Source organism: Rhinatrema bivittatum, chromosome 6 (genome assembly GCF_901001135.1).
Source record: "Rhinatrema bivittatum chromosome 6, aRhiBiv1.1, whole genome shotgun sequence".
In the NCBI taxonomy this organism is placed as follows: domain Eukaryota; kingdom Metazoa; phylum Chordata; class Amphibia; order Gymnophiona; family Rhinatrematidae; genus Rhinatrema; species Rhinatrema bivittatum.
In genome coordinates, this window is record NC_042620.1 from 271,928,969 (window position 1) to 271,944,717 (window position 15,749).

The 15,749-nt window shown below is 47.3% G+C and overlaps 1 protein-coding gene across 4 annotated transcripts in view; it reads right to left on the reverse strand.

The window, feature by feature from the left end:
- The window catches only part of TAF1 (TATA-box binding protein associated factor 1), a 441,469-nt gene that overhangs the window by 41,115 nt on the left and 384,605 nt on the right, over positions 1-15,749 (reverse strand). The window lies entirely within an intron of this gene.

The following is a 15,749-nucleotide window of genomic DNA, read 5'->3' on the forward strand; positions in this document are numbered from 1 at the left end:
GTAACACATGTAAATCTAACATCGTATCATACTATCATAGCAATTTTCAAAAGCCATTTACCCACATTAAGTGTATCTTATGTTGCACTCCTCACTTTGTACCCTTTGATCTTCCTCCTAATTCCTGTTGGATGTTCCTTCCCTCCAGTTGACTCACCTCTCAACAATTCCAGAGAATACTTTTTTCATATCAGGACGAGCTTTATGGAACTCTGAACCGCTTGCTATACGTTCTCTGAAAGACTCTAAGGAATTTTAAAAAGCGCTAAAAACTCATCTCTTTAAAACAGCCTTTCCAGCAGTTAGCTAGCTTTTTTCTCCTACTCCTCACGACACTACTTGTATCTATCATGCACTTCTTCTTGAATGTTTAAGTCTTATGACAGGCTGCACGTATATACTAATAGATTTTCTGTTTTGTTTTTTTTCTGTAAAATTTGATTGACTTTATGTATGTTATTTTATGTACCCCACGGGATATAAATACTTTAAAATAAATAAGTGCACTTAACATGGGTAAAACCTATGGACAATTCAATGACATATATTGTGGTAATTTTCAAAAGCCCCATTGCCATGAGGTCTAGGTGAGGAGGACCCCACCTGCGCACGATTAGATCCATCGCTACATCTGATAACTCCCACTCGCCGGGATCGAGATGTTGACTAATGAGGAAGTCGGCTTGAACATTCTCCTTTCCCACTATGTGGGAAGCTGCCAGGCGATCCAAGTGCCTTTCTGCCCAGAGAAAAAGTTTGCTGGCTTCTAACGCCATTAGACGACTTCGAGTTCCCCCCCCTGTCGATTTATGTAAGCTACCGTGGTGGAATTGTCTGATAGCACCCGGACAGCTCTGTAATGAATCAGAGGAAGAAAAAACTTGAGGGTCAGGTGAACCGCTCGGGCTTCTAGGCGATTGATATGCCACCGAGACTGGGACAGGGACCAGAACCCTTGAGTCATTTGAGATTGGCAGACAGCTCCCCAACTGGAGAGGCTGGCGTCTGTTGTTACTATGACTCAAGAGGGAGTCAAAAGAGGCATTCCCCTGAGAAGGTGAGCCGGGGAAAACCACCATTGTATACTGGCGATGGTAGAGTCGGAGAGAGGGAGGATCACCTGATACTGCTCGGACATCGGCTTCCAACGGGACAACAATGCTTTCTGTAATGGACGCATATGAGCAAACGCCCAGGGGACGAGATCGATCATGGAAGCCATGGTCCCTAGAACCTGGAAGTAATCCCACGCCGTGGGAAGAGGGAGAGAGACAAAAATGTTCAACTGATCTATCAGATTGATTGTCCGCGAGTCTGAAAGAAAAACTTTCCTGATCCGAGTGTTGAAAAATGCGCCCAAAAATTCCAGCTCTTGCAAGGGCTGAAGAGTGCTTTTGGAGTAGTTGATTATCCAACCGAGAGATGTGAGAAGGGCTAAAACTCTATCTACCGTGAGCGCGCAGAGAGAGACGGACTTGGCCCTTATCAACCAATCGTCCAGGTAAGGATGGACTAAAATCCCTTCTCGACGAAGAGCTGCTGCAACAACTACCATGATCTTGGTAAAAGTGCGGGGAGCAGTGGTGAGACTGAACGGGAGAGCCTGAAACTGGAAGTGCTGACCTAGGATCTGAAAACGAAGGAACTTCTGATGTTCCTGATGAATGGGGATGTGAAAATAAGCCTCCTTCAGATCTAGGGAAGCGAGAAATTCCCCGGGACGAACTGCTGCAATTACTGCTCGCAGGGTTTCCATTTTGAAACGGGGAACCTTGAGGGCCTGATTGACCCTTTTGAGATCCAGAATGGGACGGAAAGAATTGTCCTTTTTGGGAACAACGAAGTAAATTGAATATTGGCTGGCACCCCTTTCATGTACCGGAACCGGAAGGATCGCCCCCAATTCCTGAAGTTTCAACAAGGTGTGACAAACTGCAGGCCGCTTGGAACGGCCGCAAGGGGAGACGATGTAGAGATCCGGCAGGTGTCTGGCAAATTCTAATGTGTAGCTGTGTTTTATCACATCGAGGACCCAGAGGTCGTAAGTGATTTTGGCCCACTCCTCGAGAAACAGAGAAAGACACCCACCTAAGTTTTGTGCGGAGGAATGGACCAGCTGAATCTCATTGGGGTGCTGACTTAGAGGTGGTGGACTGCTGATGACCATCTCGGAAACCTCGACAGCCACGAAAGGAATGGGACCAAGACTGTGACCTGGATACCCCTCCCCTGGGGAAGGATCCACGGGCCCTGTTAACATAACGGCGATTCCCCCTGAAGCGAGTGCGAGTCGGGAAAAAAGACTTCAACTGTTTGGGACGGTCCTCTGGCAGCTTATGGATCTTGTTTTCCCCCAAAGACTTAATAAGCTGTTCCAGGTCCTCACCAAAAAGCAACTTGCCCTTAAAAGGAAGAGTGCCCAACTGAGCCTTAGAAGAAGCATCAGCAGACCAATTACGTAACCAGAGAAGACGTCTGGCAGATACCGCTGAAACCATGGCTTTAGCTTGGACCCAAAGCAAATCATATAGTGCATCCGCACCATAGGCTATAGCACCCTCCAAACGTTCAGCTTGCTCAGCCTCTGCAGACGGGAGGTCCTGGGTGCTGAGTAACTGCTGCATCCACCTAAGGCTTGCCCGCTGCATGAGACTGCTGCAAATTGTCGCCCAGACACCAAGAGCTAAGACTTCAAAAATGCGTTTCAAATAAAATTCAAGTTTACGGTCCTGTACATCCTGTAATGCTGTAGCGCCCACTACCGGAATGGTAGTGAGCTTTGTCACAGCGGTGACAGAAGAATCCACCTTAGGAATTTTTAACATGTCCAGGCAGTCCTCAGGGAACGGGTATAATTTATCCATAGCTCTTCCAACGCGAAGACCCGTCTCTGGGGACTCCCATTCCCTGAGGAGGAGCAAGCGATGCACAGGATGAAAAGGGAAAGTACACGGTAAGGCCCTAAGTCCCGCCAGGACCGGGTCCGCGTTTGGCGTCATTGCTGCCGCCACAGAATCATCTGGGGGGGCATCAATTCCCAATTCCTGAAGAACGAAGGAAATAAGAGGCTCCAGCTCCTCCCTCCGAAATAAGAGCAGGACAGGGGGATCATCGCCCTCTAAGGGGGGGGGGCAGTGGAATCATCATCCCCTACATCAAAAGGGTCCAAAGGAGGCTGGGGAGGGGGGTCTACTGGGGGAGGGGGATCCACCGAGGGAGGGGGAACTCCCGGGACTACACGAACCCTAATAGGGCCCTGAGGGTCCAGGACAACGTTAGGGGAAGGCACCGGAAAATTAGGAGGGTTTGGAAGGGGAGGGGAACAATAGGAGCATGCCCAGTGTACCAGTAGCCACAGGGGTCTCCTTTCAGTCTCATTTGTAGCAAAAGGTGTGAACGAAAAATAAAATAATAAAACGGTTGTGGACCCAACTCCACAGTGTGGTAGGTGGGTTTCGTGAGGACTACATCCTGCTGTCCTGGGAGAACACCTGTTACAGGTAAGCAACTCTGCTTTCTCCCAGGACAAGCAGGATGGTAGTCCTCTCATGTGGATGATTAGCAAGCTATAGGCTGACTCAAATTTAAATTGGACCAACAGCATACAACTTGTGCAACAAGCACAACTGGTGTACTGTTGGAAAAAATGAGGCAGGCTAAATATTACAGCAGGTGGATGTGGAACGAGTTGGGATTATACTGGAAATAAGTTCTTCAAGACATATTGGCCAAAGGGAGAGTCTTGATGTCCTTCCTTGTCTAGGTAGTAATGTGCGGCAAATGTGTGGAGAGAGCTCCATGTTGCAGCTTTACAGATCTCAGCAATCGGTACTGAATGATAGTGTGCTACTGACGTTGCCATTGCTCTTACTGAGTGCGCCTTCACTCGTCCCTGAAGAGGAAGGCCTGCTTTCTCATAGCAGAATTCAATACAGTCTACTAGCCAGTTGGAGAGAGTTTGTTTGCCCACAGCAACTTCCAGTTTGTTTTTATCGAAAGGAACAAAGAGTTGGGGAATTTCCTATGGACTGCAGTGCGGTCTAGGTAAAATGCAAGTGCACATTTACAGTACAATGTGTGTAAAACTCTCTCGCCCTGGTGAGAGTGAGGCCTTGGGAAAAAGGTGGGCAAGACTATAGATTGATTTAGGTGAAATTCAGTAACCACCTTAGGAAGGAATTTAGGGTGAATGTGGACTACCACTCGGTCATGGAGGAACCTTGTACAGGGTGCGTATGTGACAAGTGCTTGAAACTCACTAACCCTTCGAGCAGATGTAATGGCTACTAGGAAAAGAACTTTCCATGTAAGAAATTTAACATCACAGGAGGGCAAAGGCTCAAATGGGGAATGCATGAGTCTTGTAAGTACTACGTTTAGGTCCCATTTGGTAACTGGTGGCCGTAGAGGGGGCTTAAGTTGTAGTAGGTCCCTCATAAACCGACTCACAAGGGGTTGCGCCGTTATTGGGGCATCCCCTATTCCCTTGTGGTATGCTGAGATGGCACTGAGGTGTACCCTTACTGAGGAAGTCTGGAGACCAGAGTCTGAAAGGTGCCAGAGATAGTCTAATAGAGATGGAGTGGGGCAGGAAAAGGGGTCGATACCTTTTTGACTGCACCACGTGGTGAATCTATTCCACTTAGAAAGATAGGATTTTTGTGTGGAAGGCTTCTGTGAAGCTACAAGCACTTGAGAGACATTAGTTGAAAGGTTGAGCGGTTGTAGGATCAGGTCTTCAACATCCAGGCTCTGAGGGATAGGGTCTGAAGGTTCAGATGGCATAACATGCCTTGGTTCTGAGTAATGAGATTGGGCACTGTGCCCAGGCGAATTGGTTCTTGGATGGAGAGGTCGAGAAAATGGGAAACCATACTTGTCGAGGCCAGTAGGGGGCTATGAGTATCATTGTCCCTTTGTCCTGTTGTAGTTTCACGAGAGTTTTGGCTATCAGTTGTATCGGGGGATACACTTATATGAGGCCTGTGTTCCAGGGGCGAGCAAAGGCATCCATGGCTAACGTGTTTTGTTGCTGTGCAGGGAGCAGAATCTGTCCACTTTGTGATTCAGTTCAGACGCAGAGGTTGACTGTTGGTTGACCCCAGCATTGGAAGATTTTGCTCGTTACCACAACATCCAGAGACCACTCGTAGGGATGGTAGGGATGTCAACTGAGGCGATCTACTACTACGTTCTGTATGCCTGCCAGATAAGTGGTCCGGAGATGCATGGAGTGTGCTAGGGCCCAGGCCCAGATCTGCGCAGCTTCTTGGCAGAGGAAATAAGAACCTTTTCCTCCTTGTTTGTTCAAGTACCACATTGCAACTGTGTTGTCTGTCTGTATGAGAACAGTCTTGTGTGAAAGGCAGTCCTGGAACGCATATAGAGCATAACGTATGGCTCAAAGCTCTAGGAAGTTGATTTGAAATTTTGCTTTGAGTTGTGTCCAAGTACCATTAGTTTGAAGGTTGTTCACATGAGCTCCCCAACCTAAGTTGGACGCGTCCGTGGTTAAGGTCACTTGAGGAACTGGTTGCTGGAAGGGTAGACCTGTTAGCAAGTTGGCCTTGTTTGCCCACCAGAGAAGTGAGAGATGCAGCTGGTTGGTTACATGGATCTGGGCTGAAAGAGGCTGAGTGGCTTGTAGCCACTGAGATTTCAAAGTCCATTGAGTTATTCTCAAGGCTAGCCTGGCCCTAGGAGTGACGTGGACCGTGGAAGCCATGTGGCCCAGCAACGTGAGGAAATGATGGGCTGAGGCTGTTTTGTATGTGCGCAGAGATGTAGCTAGTTTGGAGAGTATGTCTGTGAAGTCGTTGGGCAGGAAGGCCTTTGTGATTGTGGTGTCCAAATCTGCTCCGATGAAGGTAAGGAGGTGAGATGGATTTAGATGGGATTTCTGGTAATTGATGAGAAACACCAACGAGTGTAGCAGATTGATAGTGAGCTTTAGAGCATTGAGAGCTCCTTGCTTGGATTGGCTCTTCATTAGCCAGTCGTCCAGGTAAGGAAACACATGTATGCTGTTTTTGCATAGATGGGCAGCAGCCACTGCTAGGCATTTTGTAAATACAGGAGTGCCAAGGCAAGTCCAAGGCAGATCCCGATACTGAAAATGTTGATGACCCACTATAAAACCCAGGTATTTGCGGTGACATGGGGATATGGCAATGTGTGCATAAGCGTCTTGAAGATCCAGAGAACAGAGCCAGTCTCTTTGTCATAGAAGAGGAAGCATGGTGCCTAGAGACACCATCCTGAATTTTTCTTTTTGTAGAAATTTGTTGAGATTACAGAGGTCTAGGATGGGGCGGAAGACACCTGATTTCTTTGGCATGAGAAAATAGCGGGCGTAGAACCCTCTGCCCTGCTGTGCCAGGGGAACGGTTTCCACAGCCCTGGCACTCAGTAGGGTGGATAGTTCTGACTCTAGAAGGCTTGTGTGATCTCTTCGGATCCACAGTGGATTGGGTTGTGAATCCGGGGGTACCATGAGGAAATTTAGGTGATATCCCTGGGTTATGATGGATATTACCCATTGGTCTGTTGTAATGAGGCGCCAGTTGTCTATGAAGTGGTGCAGCTGACCTCTTACAGGTAAGTCTGGTCTTGGAATCATGGAGTGGCTGCTGTTCTCTGGAAGGGTTTCAAAATCCAGAGGCCGGGCCCGTTTGCGTGGGTGGTTGTGATCTGGACGTTTTGGCCTGATGTGGATGTCCTCTTTGAGGTGGTCTGGCAGGTCTCACGCGAGATGTAGGTGGGTAGTATTTGCGTGAGCAATAAAAAGGCCTTCTGGGATCCCTTGTTGTGGTTTTTCGAGCAGAGGTTGGAGCTTCAGCAGTGACTGTAGAAAGCTGACGCAGGGTCTCGTGATGATCCTTCAATTGAGCCACTGCGTCCTGTATCTTGTCGCCAAAGAGATTATCTCCAGTATATGGGAGATCAGCAAGCTTATCCTGGACTTCCCGTCTTAAATCAGAAGCCTTAAGCCAGGCCCATCTTCTGGAACTGATTCCTGTTGCTGATAAACGAGAAGCCGTCTCAAAGGAATCATATGCAGCTCTAACCTCATGTTTCCCTGCCTCAAGGCCTTTTTGGAGAATGGCAGTGAGGTTTTCCTGTTGTTGCTGGTGGAGGGAGTCTGCTATCTCTTGGACTTGCTTCCATAGATTCCCCTGGTATTGTGTCATATATAACTGATAGGCAGCTATGCATGACACTAACATAGAGCCTTGGAAGATTTTACGACCTAGACCGTCCAAAAACCTTTGGTCCTTTCCAGGGAGAGCTGAAGAATGAGGGCACAGTCTCTTGGCCTTCTTCTGGGCAGATTCCACTACCACTGATTGATGAGGTAGCTGTGGTTTCTGAAAACCTGGAGTGTGTTGGACCAGATATGTCACATCTGTTTTCCTATTGACTGGTGGGACAGTGCAAGGGAGCTCCCATAGGTGATGTTGCAGTCCAAGAGCACTTCATGGACTGGAATGGCCATAATTTCTTTGGGGGCATCCACAAATTGAAGGACTTCTAACGTCTTGTGACGGGTGTCCTCTTTGGTGACCAGGTCAAACGGGATTGTTTCGGACATTTCTTTTATGAAGTTAGCAAAGGAGAGGTCTTCTGGAGGGGACCGTCTCCTTTCTTCTGGAGGAGAAGGCTCTGACGTATGTCCTCTGTGGAAGTATCCATGTCAATATCCTTCCATGGATCATAAGGGGTCTCTGGTTGAGATCCCAAGGGAGGGAGAATGTCTGTTACTCCAGGACGTGCTGGCATCGATGGAGAATGCAACGGCATCGATGGAGGATGCGATGGCATCGATGGCATTGAAGGGAACCGTGGGCGTTTCAATCCCGAGAGCCCCGATGGACCTGGAACCGGTTCCAGCATTGAAGGAAGCGGAGCTGGAGTAGGACTAGAGTCCATATCTTCATTCTCCGAGGACCCCGGAATGGATATCAGGGGCTTCGGAGGTTCGGAAGGTCGACTTGATACTGAAGGCACAGGCTGAGTCGGAAGGGCACCGATGAGGGTATTGAGGTAGTTCAGCAATGGTGTAAACATCGATGGCTCTGGTGTCGGTATGGGGACTGGCATCGATGGCGGATGCAGGCTCTGGAAGGCATCGAGGACCGCCTGGCGGACAAGGATGTCCAGCTCCGTCCTGGAAGCTGGTATAGGTAGCGCAGCTACAGGGGGAGGCAGGTTAGGCACTACTGGCACCTCCACAGGAATCTGTGGGGGCCCAGTACCCGGCACTGGTGTCGGTAGGGAACGCTTCAGAGTCTTGTGTGCAGAGGAGGATGGAGGCTTCTCTCCCCGGGCCCTCTTCACAACCGCCTTGATGGCCATCGAAGCTGATGTGGTGTCAGTGCTGGCACCGGGTGTGGAATCGCGTTGGTGCCGGTGACGATGTTTCCCTCGGTACTCGGTCTGGTCCTTCTCCGGCACTAAGACGCTACTGATGCCCTGGATGGCGTCGGTGACGGACGGTCACCGTCCCCTTGCTGCTTTTAGCGAGGTTTTTTGATGGATGAAGATTTTCCTGCCGGTAATGACTGGGCGGAAGTTGATGGAGTTAATTTTATTTTGAAAAGAGACTCCATTTTGTCCAAACGGGCAATCCTCCCCTTCGGGGTCATTTGAGAGCAAATACGACACAGACGTACATCGTGTGATGGGCCGAGGCTTAGCACACAGACATTGTGCGGGTCCATGATAGACATCGTGCACGGACACTCTGGGCACTTTCTGAAGCCCATCACCATGGCTAAAAAAAAGGGCAGCGAAACAGTCAGTGGCCTGCGGGAACCGACAAGAAGGTGGCAGAAACTGACTGGAAACGGTGGAAAATCACTCATCGAGCATCAGAAAACGGTGTCGCGATGGGAGACCCCTATAAGGGAACTTTTTTTAAGAAGATAACTTCAAGTTTTTCTGTAAGGAAAAGTGGTGAGAAAATTCTCACAGAGCTCCTAACTGCGAGGCAAACTGCAGCGCGGAAAAACAGAGACTGAAGGGAGACCCCTATGGCACACTGAATGCTCAGTGAGCCAGACTCCTTTGACAAAAGTAATCCATGACAGGACTCCTTCTGATGGCGTCACCCCACATTTTATTTATTTAAGGTTTTTCTAGATCGACGTTCGTTGTGGAAACATATCTGTTTACATATGTGGGGACTACCATCCTGTTTGTCCTGGGAGAAACATATGCACCCACAGTCTAACTGGTGCAAAATGCAACTTCCTGGATTATTAAGTTGTGTAAATCAAGGGATAGAATGTCCCCTATACTAAACAGTATACACTGGCTACCAATTGAATTTTGTGCACACCTCAAGGTATTGAATTTGATTTTTAAACCTCTATGAGAAAATTAAGTAGTTTTCCTGAAATACTGTTTGTTAGCTTGCAGTCTAGTTCATCTCTTGAGATCCTTTCAAGGAGTTTTATCCTCTCAGAGAAGAATGATTAGTTAGCCTATGAGGATACACTTCTAGAGTCTGGTTAAAATATATTTATTGCAGCAGGTCTTTAAGTGATTGAGGTTTAGTTTTACTGAATTGCTTGATGCTAAGCAATTTTAGGGCATAGGGGATTGGCCTTACTTTTATACTAAGATTTCTGCTTTTGTCTTTTTTAATAGGTATATGCTTTATTTAGTGATTTTATATTGATTATGCTATGAACAGTTTTGAATGATTGTAATGGCTAGGGAGAGGTTAAGGTCGCTAGGTGGCTCTTTCTTAACTTCCAAAGACAAACAGAAAATATCTTCACACTGTACTTAGCTGATTTTCACATTTATTGTCCCAATAAATTGAGTATACACTTCACTGAGGTTGTCCCATGAATCTCAGCAGTGGTACAGTCCAAACTCTTAGGACTTCAGTGCTGGAACACTGGCATGCGTTAACATCAGTATTGAGGCATTGGTCTTGTGAGGTGGTTTATATAGAATATAAGAACCTAAGAACATAAGAAATTGCCATGCTGGGTGAGACCAAGGGTCCATCAAGCCCAGCATCCTGTTTCCAACAGAGGCCAAACCAGGCCACAAGAACCTGGCATTTATCCAAACACCAAGAAGATCCCATGCTACTGATGCAATTAATAGAAGTGGCTATTCCCTAAGCAAACTTGATTAATAGCAATTAATTGGACTTCTCCTCCAAGAACTTATCTAAACCTTTTTTGAACCCAGCTACACTAACTGCACTAACCACAACCACTGGCAACAAATTCCAGAACTCAACTGTGCATTGAGTGAAAAAGAATTTTCTCCGATTAGTCTTAAATGTGCTACTTGCTAACTTCATGGAATGCCCCCTAGTCTTTCTATTATCCGAAAGTGTAAATAACCGATTCATATCTATTCGTTCAAGACCTCTCATGATCCTAAAGACCTCTATCATATCCCCCCTCAGCCGTCTGTCATTCTTTGTCTGATTTTTCCTGCCAGTATCCAACCATAGATCATGTTGTGTACTGTTATGGGGTACAGTGTAATGTGCTTTATAGTACAGCTCAGTACCTGATACTTTATACAGTCTCTGGATGGTTTCTATCTATAAAAACTTAGCCCTGACTAACAAATGCTGAGACAAGCTGAAGTGCTTTTCCCTTTGTTGAAAGCCTGGCAGTATCTCCCAAGGATATGCAATATTAAAATTTATATTTGCCACAATTAAATTATTTGTAAATATCCTTGTGTCTAAATATCTGCAGATAAGTGCCGTTGTACAAAGTCAGGTAATATATATACAGTACCCTTTCTTTTTCCATACATTCCAGCCCTAGGGCAGAGGATCCCTGCCAGGTGTTGGTTCAAAAAAGGTCAGCAGAATGTGACCTATAGGTAGCTATTTAATGCAGATTTCCTGAAGGCCTCAGAGTCATTACAAGCACACAAAATTCAGTGGTTTAGTTTTCCAGAGAAGACTTCTTAGCAGAAAAGAAGCCATAAAGCTTAACAATCCTAAATATATATATTCATAATTTATACACCTCAGTTAGTGGGTCATTTCTTCTGGGGCCTAACTGCTCCTGCCCATACAGTGAGGTTGTCCCTGTCTAATACACAATGGGGCGGATTTTAAGAGCCCTGCTCGCCTAAAATCCGCCCAAATCCGAAAATAGGTGCCGGTGCGCCTATGTTCAATAGGCCTACCGGCGCGCGCAGACCCCAGGACTCGCGTAAGTCCCGGGGTTTGGCGAGGGGGGCGTGTCGGGGGCGGGCCCGGTCGGCGCAGCATTTTGGGGGCGGGCCCGGGGGCGTGGTTACGGCCGGGGCGGTCCGGGGGCGTGGCCGCGCCCTCCGTACCCGCCCCCAGGTCGCGTCCTGGCGCACTAGCGGCCTGCTGGCGCGCGGGGATTTACGTCTCCCTCCTGGAGGCGTAAATCCCCCGACAAAGGTAAGGGGGGGGTTTAGACAGGGCCGGGCGGGTGGGTTAGGTAGGGGAAGGGAGGGGAAGGTGAGGGGAGGGCAAAAGAAAGTTCCCTCTGGGGGTAGGCTGCGCGGCTCGGCGTGCACCGGCTATACAGAATCGATAGCCTTGCGCGCGCCGATCCAGGATTTTAGCGGCTACGCGCGTATCTACTAAAATCCCGCGTACTTTTGCTGGCGCCTGATGCGCCAGCAAAAGTACGCCAATTCGCGCTGTTTGTAAATCTACCCCAATATTTTCCCCCAAGTTGGAGAATTGAACCACAATTGGACAAATAGCAATGATGCACTGGAATAACATTTTATTAATCGCAAAACAAACAAACAAAAACACGACCTAAACCAATAGCGATGTAGATTAAAATTTTGGTACCCCAGGTTTTAACCTGTTCCCAAAGGCCTAAGAGAGGTTTGCCAATGTTATAGAAATATTTAGGTATGAGATTTCACTCCAAGAAAATTCTAGACTCTGTTTAGGGCAAAACGAGAAGGATGAAGTACAGTTATTATCATTACAATAAAAACATTATAAAGAAACATTAAAACAAAACAAGTCAAAAGAATGCTATAAATAGATGTTCTAGTATTTTGAGTCAGTTGCAGCGTACGCATCTCTTGACTGGTACATAGCAGGTAATATTCAAATCTGGAATCGCCAAGAGGAATGTGTGTCCTTGTCCCAAAGCAATGACTTCAGCAGATAAAAAAAGCGATGTTGGGTTTGGATACGTAACCCACAGCTTTAATTCAGGGAATGTAGGAAAAAAGTTATCATTTTCAAGGACCTGCATAGCCTGACACCATTGAGAGTGGAATGTCCACTGTGCATGTGTTGCCAAGCAAATGGGGTAACATGCACTATCGCCACTATATGGTATAGCAGTTGGAGGAACTGGTGAGCGGAGACATGGGGGCAACTGGAGTCGTGTTGGGCAAGAGCCGCGAGGGTCTCTGTGCTGTCCCAAAGCAGGAAAGCCTTCGCTTGGACAGTATCCAGGTGTGCCCCAATGAAGTCCAGTTGCAAAGATGGCTGGAGATGGGATTTTGGATAGTTGATCAAGAAATGGCAGCAAGAGCTGGCAGTGCCTTGAGAACTTCCCTTCTGAAATGGAAATGGTACATCACTCAAGAGCTCATGCTGCCCCTGGAGGCATATCTAAACTGCATGAACAAGTGATGAGTCTACCTGAAAAAGTGAGACTGCCATTTCCCCAACAGACACTCAAGGATATCCTACAGTTGTGGCAGAAGCCCCATCTTATGATGAACTCAATGAGCTTCAACTGCAGATGGCATGTTTCACTGATGATTCTTGCAGTTATGTTCATGGTAAACAAGGATAGAAGACCGCGGCCTACCAGCTGAAGACAGCAAAACTAACTGACCAGGGAGAAGGACTAAGTAGCCAATATGTTGAGCTAAAAGTTACTCACATAGCACTGACGCAAGTCTTTCTAATGAAGGCCTCAAATGTGAAAACTACAGACTCTTGGTTGGTATATAAAGCTTTAGGACATTTAGGAATAAATGGCTGTGTAGATTGGGCTAAACAACGGGGTATTAGCATTAACAAAAATCATCTCAGCCAAACTGTGGCTGACTGTGCTGCCTATCAACAGGTCAAACATCACACCATTCCTAGTTATACTACATCAGGCACTGTTAAGTTAGGTACCATCCCATGGCAAATTATTCAAATGGATTATACTGGCCCCTTACCTTGGGGCCGAGGAGATAATAAACATGGTTTAGAAATTGTTGATAGCTACGCAGGACAAACACATAGATTTTCTACTAAAAGTGCCAATCAGGATAGTATCCTGAAAGGATTAGATCAGATTATTCATGGAGAACCATCATGGAGTAGGTATAGAAATCTAAACCAATAATGGTAGACACTTTAAAGGTAATAACATTAAATTATGGCCCCAAGGAAAAGGTATTCATTGGGTATACCATATTCCTTATTACCCCCAAACAGTGGGATTGGTAATTAAGGAAAAATTAAAATTGCATCCCGCCTCCAATTTGTTGGGAAATTGGTGGAAACATTTACATTTGATAGAACAAGAACTTAATGATAGACTAGGAGTTCAAGTAAACAAGTCAATCTATGATATTACCTTTCAACTCATGCTAAAGTATGACTGCACTCCCTGCTTCCTCTCAGATGATGATGAGGAGGAAGACACTTTCATGCAGCAGAATTTACTCCATTATATGATAATGATTATGCCAATTCTGATCCTGATAATGATCAAGAAACCCAGAGACTCCAAGGTGTCGATCGTGAGGCACATGGCAGTCTAAGCCCCTTGTCGGGAGTTGCCCTTGATGAGCCAATCGTAAGGGAAAACATGAATTCCCCGCCTTCGAAGATGGACACTGACAACTGCCAGACATTTGGTGAAGACCCAGGATGCAGATGCCAGGCCAAAGGGCAGAACTCAATACTGATAATGATTCCCGTCAACCCGGAATCTCTGGTACTGCCGATCGCCTGAAAGATGGGGATATGGGTATTTGGTTCTTTCAGATCGAGGGAGCAAAGCCAGTCTCCCGCCTTGAGAAGGGGTATCAGGGTGCCCAGCGAGACTATTTTGAAGCTTTCCTTTACCAAGAAAAGGTTTAAAGCTCTCAGGTCCAGAATGGGCCAGAGGCCACCGTCTTCTTTGGATTAGAAAATACCTGGAGTATTGGCTGGGTGGAACGGGTTTGACTGCCTGACCAAGAATGAGGGCGGAGAGCTCCACTCGAAGTATCCGTAAGTCCCCTGCCGCTCTCCACCGGGGACACAGAGGGGAGCAGGGTGGAAGTCGCTGGAAATGCAGCCTGTAACCCTGACGGACGATGGATTGAGATCCATCGATCTGCAAATAGCTAGAGGGGGGGACGGGGTTCCATGGAGAAGGCTGGCTCATGCTCCCTGGCTGCCAGTCAAAACACCATGGCGGGTTTCTGTGGCAGAACTGTAGGTGCCCAATGTAGCCTAGATTGTCTCTGTCTTGTCTTGGGGACAGGCCTTTGAGCCCTGGACCTCTGTGCGGGTGGGTAATATAATACGAGGCCGATAGAAAGGACGTTTAGGATACTGCTGTAGGGGCTTTCTGGTAGGCTGGGTGTTGGAAGTACTAGCCGACAACTGCTGAAGGGTCCTGATAGTCCTTTAGCTGAACCACAGCATCCTTAATTCTGTCTCCAATCAGGTTCTCCCCCTTACACAGCAAGTCAGCCGGACGGTCTTGGACCTCAGGGCGCAAGCTGGAGTCCCGTAGCCATGCTGTCCGCTGGGCTCCAATGCCTGCTGCAACAGTTCTCCTGGTGTCTCGAAAACATCATAAGCCTAGTGAAACTCGAGCCTATCACACTTCAGGCCCTGCTGGACAACAGATTGAAGTCCTCCTGGAATTGTTGAGGCAGACGCTCACTACATTCCAGGGCCTGCTTCCAAAGGTTCTGGGAAATACTGTCCCATGTAAAGCTGGTAGCAAGCTATGCGGGGCAGTGAGCAGGTGAACCATAAATGACAGACCATGAATGAGAAGAAAAGTCTACTATAGCCATACACTGGCTGCTATCAACTAGCAAGAAGGTAAACCACTGAAGAATTATTCTTCTAGGAAAGCAGGATGGTAGTCCTCACATATGGGTGACATCATTGGATGGAGCCTGGCATGGAACTTTCTCAAAGATTCTAGAGCTTTCAGCATGCCCTATTGAGCATGTGCAGCTGTAGTCATCATCCTGCCCCCTAGGCAGAGTCCCTCAGTCACTTTTTTTCCGCTGAGCTGTCATCTCGCAATTGTGGAGCTCGTGCTTTTTTTTTTTTCAAATAAGAAAACGTTTTTTTGCAATATTCAGCTTTGATCTCTTCTTACAGTTTGCAAGTTTTTTCCTAGAATTACAGCTTTTCTTTCTGGTTGTTTTATTCTTTTTTCCAACTGTCTGCTGGCCGCATGGTAGGTTCTCTCCTGTGCAGCCTGGCAGAGTCTGTTAATCAAAACAACCCCAAAAACTGCTCCTGCAGGTTTTGTATTTGTGTCCTCTCTTTGCTCGTTCTGTTTTTCTTTTTTCCCACGGTGCTGACAGGACTGAACTAGGCAGTTTGTCGGTGATCTGTGTAGGCCACTGAGCCTGGGGACTCGGTGGAGTTCTACCAGGGCTAGAGTTCCATGGTGGTTCACTGATCGCTCGGCTTCGATGGATTCAGGCATTAGAAGGATCAAGGACCATGCCATTTCTATGGGAGGGGGGCCCGTCTTCGGTACCGTGGTCCCCTTGACGCCATCGAGGTGTAG